The 8,925-nt window shown below is 36.8% G+C and overlaps 1 long non-coding RNA gene across 1 annotated transcript; it reads right to left on the minus strand.

The window, feature by feature from the left end:
* Positions 1 to 968: 968 nt before the first annotated feature.
* Positions 969 to 8,267, minus strand: LOC124165670. The gene is made up of 2 exons (XR_006866282.1): positions 7,786 to 8,267; positions 969 to 2,667 (listed from the first exon to the last, which is right to left on the minus strand). It is a non-coding gene; the product is annotated as an uncharacterized LOC124165670 (long non-coding RNA).
* Positions 8,268 to 8,925: the final 658 nt, after the last annotated feature.

Here is an 8,925-nt window from a genome sequence, read left to right on the forward strand (position 1 = left end):
TCGGGACACCTAAATCACTTCATTTTTTTACAATGAGTATGCAGTTAAGAAAGCAACAAATGAATACGAAAAATTTTATAATTAAAAAAAACATTGGTTCAAGTAATCTAAGTAATGAATATCTTTTTTAATTACACCTTTAATATCCCTTCAAGATGCAGCAGGGCCCCCCTAACCTTGGGTGCCTCAGAGATTGCCAACCTGGCCAGTCCGACCTTGTACCCATATAGCAATGCAAGCCAGAATCAAGCTTGCAGCAACCTAGAAAAAACAAACCTGAATCACGGTTTAGACGCCTTGCTTATGAACACACCAATGCAAGCCCTTCCATTGTTTAGTGCATTTCTAATGGAAATAAAATTTAATAAATACAAGCCTAGGTGAACCACTCGGGTAATTTCCTGGGAAATATGTACTTGGAATAGAGAAACAATAACAAAAGAAAACAATTCTAAAACATTCGTACAATACCTTGAGAAGTAAAAACAGAAAATAATCTAACAGGAATCATGTCAGACCATTCTCAAAAAGCCTAGTAGGTACAGAAAGAGGTAGGTACTCTTGCAATTAAATCAACATAAAAACTTGTGGGATACAACAAATGAACACCTAATAACACATCATAACCCTGTGAACTAGTGAGTTGTGATTTATAACAAAAGTAGGTAATACTTAACTAGACAAAAGATATTAACTTCTTTAATCTGAGTTGACACAAGGGTACTAACTTTTAAATTCCAAGCAGATGAATTTGGCAAAAAATTATCTATGACTGAAAAATAGATCATTCCTCCCACAATACCCCAATCCCGGGTAATATATTTGTAATTATGTATAAGCAATTCCCATCTCTGCTTAAGGTGAAACAAGTGAAACATAAGATAAATAAAGGAGAACCAAAGTGCACATATTAAGGCCAAAATTATAACATATACCAGGGCACTAATGCAGGAATAAAAGTCAATCTATAAATGACATGAACTATTTTATTATTAATCCAAAAAAGATCACTGAAGTTTTTTATGACCAGGGCACAACTCCTGTAATGGCATGCCCATGTATTTTGCAACAAAACACTCAAAAGTGTATGATAAGATATGAAAATAAATCTTCCTTCTTAGTTAGCTTCAAGTCAGCTAGATATTGATATGACTTTTGTCAACGGCAGGCTCTTCATTCAGTCCACTTTTGTCTCAATGCAATTCCGTGAAAGATTTACTACATGACATCTCTGTTAGCCTAACTGAAATATGCCATGGAATAAACTTACAATTTCCACACACTTAGGTATCAATATCCTTAAATTGGAGATAAATGTGAATGACATAAATAGCTTAGTTGTTATTTTTTACTACCTCATCATATACTTGGGAAATTAACATAATTATAGAATGATTGCCATACATCTGAATAATAGTTACAAAAATTTAGCATGCATGAATCACCTAAGTTTATTCACAAGTCCTTTGATGTGTTCTCTCTAAACAAGTGGACTGGTAGCAGTATTGTATGGTAATAAATGAGAAAAATGGCTCATACTTTTGACAAGATATTATACAGAAGGTAAATAATATTTTTAAAGAACATACCATGCACCTTTTAAAAGTGATGTAAGAATCTTTCTCAGACTTGAACATTCATTAAAATCTTAGGTAAGGAGTGTTCTTGGAAATCATTCCCGCAAATTAAGGACTTCTAAGGATATTTAAACAAGAAAGCTCTGACACTAGGTCGTAATTACAGTAAAATTTTACTCTTTTTATGCCAAAATAATGAAATATCTGATTTAACAGTTGCTTGTATACCTCTATCAGACAACTTAAGGCAATCATGTTTCACTAGAATGTGTAAAGCCGTCAACAATCCACATTAACCACTACTCAACTGGTAGATAACCAAGCACTCATGGCATAAAAGTTGCACATATTGGTAATGATGAAATGTGTATATGCCAAAGAGGGATATATGCATTAAGAACTCATTAGAGTCATCGTATCAACACACAACAAGCAAAGAGGGAAAAACTAGTTAACCAGGCCAAATATATGTCAGCTGCTCTAGAGCATTAGAATAAAGGAGCTTCCATGCTATTGAATAGATTGAGAATTCCATATCAGCAACTCACCATCAAATTTGATGTAAAGAGCACAAAAATTTACCCACCTATGTAAATTACCAGATTAAAGCAACGGAATAGGTAGTTAAGAGGTAATCATTTAAAAAATTACTTTTGAATAAAATACATCAAGGACAGGTAAACACTAACAGATGTGACTCTGTTATAACTAGCTATGTGGAGCAACATCAAACACTTGCTATAAATAATAGTCCGGATGACAACCCATGGAATCAGTTTTAACATATATAAGTTCAATATCATTCAGTCTGGCCTTTGAAAATGAATATAGAAAAACAGACAACAAGCTAGAAAATTTAAGAAAAAAATACATTTTGCTACTCCTGATATATTCTCTCATTAGGCAAAATACAAGGTGACACCACAAAGCCAATGCAGAAGATGATTGCTGGGAATATAATGCTGCACATGCTTCTCCTGCTTAGGTTATTTGGACTTGAAATGCAATAATTGTATCTTATCGTTGTAGCAGTTGTTCCATCATACAGCCATCAATTCAGAAAAACCTGATGCAACAGGCAGCGATGAATCTGGAACAAAGGAATAATCTTGGTGACATTAACTGAGTGAACTTGAGTAAAATATGAGAATAAAACAATCACCACTGGCATTCACATAACATGCACTACAATTTAATGCAAAATATATGTACTGCAGAATACCTTGGTAAAAGGACTATCCACTTAGAAAATAAATAAAACTCATCCATACAATATTAAGGGTGGAATTTAGTACCAAAATATTCTTAGGCACTCAATTTAGGAGGACCTGAATTCAAGATATTGCCCACCCTGTTACTCTAACTGATGCACCCAGATGATGAGCCAAGATATGAAGAAACATTTAAGCACATTATTGAATAAGACACTCAAGTTTAATGCAGTAGAAGCATTATTATAATTGAATCCAAAGTATATTAATCAAGAAAGGATACTGAATATCAAAGTGTCAGAATGAATATAGCAAACACGATGGTAGTTCTCAAATCCGACACAATCATGGGCCACCAAAACAGCTTAACATAAGAGTAACCAGTGACTCAATTTAATTACTCCAGAAGGATTTTGAAAACACTTTTTCAATGTAAAGTACCAATGTGGATGCTATGGAAGTAATGAAAAATGGTATAACTGAAAAATTGTCAGAATATAAACAAAGGCAATGTGAAAGAAAAGAACTTGCAATGGATAGTTCAATCTTACATTCGAACAAACTTGTCAATTTAAGAAGCTACCTTATTTGATAGATGATAAGCATTAGCAAAGACTGCATGCTTATTTTTCAACAACTGTGCTGATTTCTCAAAATATAATGGATGAATGAGAATGTTTACAAATACTTCATTTAAAAATATACATACGTGGTCATATCCCAGCAAAATACCAAGTGCATGTGACATATATGGAATATAAGAAAGAAAGACTTACACCACCTAAATACACTAAAATGAGGCATAATAGAAACAGACAAACTATGTACAACAGATTTTAGAAGACCATGACCCAGGGTAATAGGTGCTTATGACATGAATAAACACACAAATAAAGACATGCTCAATATCTCCAGCTCCTAAGACTGCATGTAGTCTTCAAAAAACACTAAACCTCTCCAAGAAACAAAACCTTGGATTCATCCAGCCATCGACTATGCAAAACACAAAGATGATTTTTTTCCAAGGAAAACTATCGAGAAACCAATGGTCAATGATTCCCCATACAAAAAAATCTGTGCTGCGACTGCACTAAATCTGCACTGTAACTGGACTAAACTCTGTGTTTAGCACAGTCACAGTACACTTTTCTGTACTAGACTGTACTATGGCAGCTAGAATTTGAGAAGAACTGTACTGTAACAGTGCTGGATCACTGTGCTTGAACTGTGCTAGAGCTCAGACTGCACTTTGACTGGGCTGGGTAACATCACTGGAGCTGTACTATGGCTCAAACTGGACTGTGACTGGGTTGGGTAACTGGACTGGAACTGTACTATACCTCAAACTGGACTGTGACAGGGCTAGAAAACATGACTGGAAGTGTACTGTGGCTAAAAGTGGACTGTGACTGGGCTGGGTAACATGACTGGATCTGTACTATGGCTCAAACCACTGCGACAGGGCTGGACTTAAACTAGTCATTGACAGGAGAAAGTATTTCCTATATTATTTCATATTGCGATCAACTATCATTTCCATGAGAATATGAATGCGTAAATTATATAAAAATTTATGCTGACATTACAGCGGCAATGCATAGCTCCAGCTTGCTTATTATTTTGGTAAAGTATGGTCAAAAGAACAACTTCCGCCGATACTCAGCCATCTTTGTTAGAGCATTGGTGTTGAACCGGTTGTAACATTACTTGTTTACGTGCTCTGAATTCTACGCTGTACGATGGATACGTCGATGTAAGATCGACGCTAAGAACATGAAGAAGTGAACTTTACTTGAATTACATCAAAATTAGCTACTTAGCCGGGAATTTTTCTTGCGGGTGAAGTGATATCGTCGATTTTGCTGAAATCCGTGTGGTTCGCGATGAATCAACTTTCCACGATTGATTTCGACGACTCGCAATCTACTCCTTGCGAAGCACGAGAGAGTTGAAAAAAGACTTATCTTTATTTATACTCTGCTGCTGGAGGTAAGTACTCAACTTCTCTAAAATTAAATTCAGACAAACTTAAACAGTCAAATTTTGAAGTAACACTTTATTAGATATCAGTATGTAATGTTTTTTCCTTTTAATTTCAGGAAGGAAGCCAAAGAGGCAAATGAATTGAGCGGCCATGCCTCAACAAGACTTTCATTTTTATGTTTATAATCATGAGTATATTTGTATTTAATAAATTTCTTTTATTTTCATATCTTATTGTCATTTATTGAGCTCCACGGCGTTAGTACTGAAACTTCATCAACAAAAAACTATCGAGGTGGGCATATTTGTGGCAACTAGACAAATAGCACTGAAGTAAATTTTGGTGGTTTTTATGTTGAGTGCCCGTTGATGTGCAGAATAGGATTTGTCAATTTTTCTCATAGAACCTAAGGGCTTCGATAGCAATATTTTTAGTACCATAAACTTTGTTCATATTAAGGAAGTGGAACGTAACAAATTCAGTGAGTGTCTGTTAGGAATATGGTTTATCTTTCCTTAGACTAGTCAACATTCGAATGAGTGTAATCGTTTTGGCCACTGTTATCTCTTTGCGGTTTTCTGATTGGATCAGGCAACCAATCTTCAAACACCTAAAAAGGGAACTATATATCTCTGCTAATTGGCCTATCTTGATTTAATTCTGCTTCTTGTTTTCAATACGATATACAGGGAATGCAATAGCCACATCAAGACTCAATTATTGATTCATGGACAGAGTATTACAGTAAAAACTGTGCTATGGCAGCTGCACTGTGGCTATGCTATGGCAACTGCACTCTGACTGTGCTAAGGCAACTGTACTCTGACTGTGCTATGGCAACTCCACTGTGACTGTGCTATGACAACTCCACTGTGACTGTGCTATGGCAACTGCACTCTGACCGTGCTATAACTGTACTGCGATGTTTCAATTCAAGTGCAGTTTAAGTAGAGTCACAGTACAGCCCTTTTAGCACAGTTACAGTGCAGCTTTAGTACAGCCACAGCACAGATTTTTTTGTATGGGTCTGGTTGCAAGCAAAAAAATTGTATCAATACACATTTTAATATAACATTTAAGTACTCTCTTATAAAGAAGTAAACAAATAGGACTTTTAACAATGAAAATAGCAATTAGGTATGTTGTAGTTGAGACAATTTCTCATATATACTGTGACAATTGACTGTCGATATTGCGGTGTGGGAGAAGGTGTGTGGTCTGCTCGGGCTAGAGCAGTCCGTCGAGTCTGTCCAAGTTGGTCGGTACGTGTGTGTCGGTTCGGTCGGTTGGCCGCAGTCATGGTGCGAAGTTCGCTAGATCCATTCGTGTATGGTGTATCATATCCTTTTTGTCTTTTGGAATAAAGTTCCAATACCCAGAGAACAACCGTGCAAATTGATTCACCCCTCCCAGAAGGTACCTCTTAATTAATTATTAAAAAGTCTTCTTTCTTTTGTACTTTTAGCCGCAGTTAGTTCAAATATGGTATCACAAAATGAAGGTAGTTTCAACATCATTTGAATTGTCAATATCAGCAATGTTTTTGATTTGTAAATTAGTTCACAGACCCCAAGAATACAATGAAGCTATGAAGGGAAAGTAGAGATATCACTTGCTTGTGCATGCTTGCCACTTTTTACTTACAATTAGTACAAATGTGAACCAATAATTAAAGAGTATGTTTAATTACCACTTTATTTTAATAATTATACTTCAGGCCAGTGGCGGCTGGTGGTAATTTATCTAGGGTGTGCATTAGAGCAGATTTGGATGATTTAATTATATTATGTTAATCCTAATCCATGAGCGTCATATTTCGTCGTAATAGAATACATAGCAAGCAAAACATATCACTGGTACACTCTACCCTTAAAATTGCATGAACAGAAATAATATTAGCATGTATGAAAATAATTATTCTCAACACACCTTTACAAGTGGCGGTAGTTGAAATTCATTCTCTTTTCCTTACACCCTATGAGGAAGTAGTGTAGAAAACGGCTATACAGATGGCTCTGTAGACGGCCTAGGATCCTGGGCGCAGGTAGTGTAGGTGGCGGCTACACCACTACACTACCTGCTAGTCAGTCACCAAAAACATGCGCGTGCGCATTCGCATGGTTTTGGGTCTGCTCCCATCGTCCCTTTGAACAGCACATACCCCCCCGCTTACCTCGTCCCGCCAGAGCTCCCTCAAGCGATCGCACAGACCGAAAATGCGCCCGGCATGATGCCACGGGATCGCACACTTGTAGAGCGGTGAATTCGAAAAGGAGATAGCTGTAGCGTTCGGAGGCTCATGTTTCTTGCATATGCAGACAGTTCTTTTATCCTTCGCGTTGCAAAGGAATAGTTTTCTTTATAATTTATTCATCTTTGGGTGTGCACTTGCTAACATGCGTATACGCACGCGCCGCCACTGCTTCAGGCAGTGCCTGACATTGAGAACCTAAACTATTGAATGGACGATAAGGATACATGAATGCTTTGTTGATGCAATTCCCTATGCCCTGGCATCACTTTATCAATCCACCAGTTGTTTGTAAGAAACATTTCCAATAAACCCATTTATAAAGGGATTGATATTACTTGTACAATCATATTTGTACAGCCTAGATCTAATAGGTAATTGTTTCTCAGGCTGGTTAATAATCTAAACAGGACAACCGTTAGCGCTACTATTGAATAATTTCAAAATTTAGTCATCATAAGAAGAGATAAGTGGGCAGTAAACTTGTGTTAAAAAAGTGCTACCTGTTGAGCGAAGGTATGTTGGTGAAAGCAAAGGATGATGGAATTGAAAATGCTACTCAAGATGAACAAAAGAAAACAAAGTCCAACAACCAGATGACTGAAAGACAGTAACCCAATAGAACGGTGACACAATACTTCGTTATCACCAATAGTAATACCTTTCATCAAAATGCACTGACACTGATAACAACATAAACACACTCTCTCAGCAAATGCCAAGAATGGTTTGAATAACAGTACAACCTTAATACGTACATACCACACTCGATGGCTCTTCAACTTCAGCAAAGGAAAAGACTTAAGGCGACACCAGTGGCATGTCCTTATCAGCCGGCAATCGAATATTAGACGCCTCCTCTTTGGCGTAATAGGCTTAGGACAATTTGCGACGTCGAAAATCGTCGGAACATCATTGGGCTTTTAATATTTTCCAGCCTTCCTTCCGAGTGGATTCAAATTTTGATTCGTATAAGTGCACCTGTGGCAAAGAAAACGAGGATAACTCGCAGGAATATGTTTTAATAATGATTAAATGGCTAAATAATTACGTGCATGCATTATGTAATGTATGTTGACTATAATATTAATCAAGGAAGGTTTTGCGGCTTCTAAATCGCATGAAATTACAAGGTGTAAAATCCGACATGGATTCGAGTTCAATTGCCTACAAACATTCGTTACCAACAACATAGTTCCAAAAAGGACATGAATATTACATGATTTCAGTAAGTCTTTAATAAAAACTGGTATCATTGATTGTATCACACGTAAAGTTCCTCATGATATTTCAAACGTGAAATTACTTATATGTTACAGGTATAACTTTCAAGGACATTTACAAGTATAACTTTCACGTGACGAAATAATAACAACTTCCCATACAAAAAAATCTGTGCTGCGACTGCACTAAATCTGCACTGTAACTGGACTAAACTCTGTGTTTAGCACAGTCACAGTACACTTTTCTGTACTAGACTGTACTATGGCAGCTATAATTTGAGAAGAACTGTACTGTAACAGTGCTGGATCACTGTGCTAGAGCTCAGACTGCACTTTGACTGGGCTGGGTAACATGACTGGAGCTGTACTATGGCTCAAACTGGACTGTGACTGGGTTGGGTAACTGGACTGGAACTGTACTATAGCTCAGACTGGACTGTGACAGGGCTAGAAAACATGACTGGAAGTGTACTGTGGCTAAAAGTGGACTGTGACTGGGCTGGGTAACATGACTGGATCTGTACTATGGCTCAAACCGCTGCGACAGGGCTGGACTCAAACTAGTCATTGACAGGAGAAAGTATTTCCTATATTATTTCATATCACGATCAACTATCATTTCCATGAGAATATGAATTCGTAAATTATATAAAAATTTATGTTGACATTACAGCGGCAA

This window comes from Ischnura elegans, chromosome 9, assembly GCF_921293095.1.
Source record: "Ischnura elegans chromosome 9, ioIscEleg1.1, whole genome shotgun sequence".
NCBI lineage: Eukaryota > Metazoa > Arthropoda > Insecta > Odonata > Coenagrionidae > Ischnura > Ischnura elegans.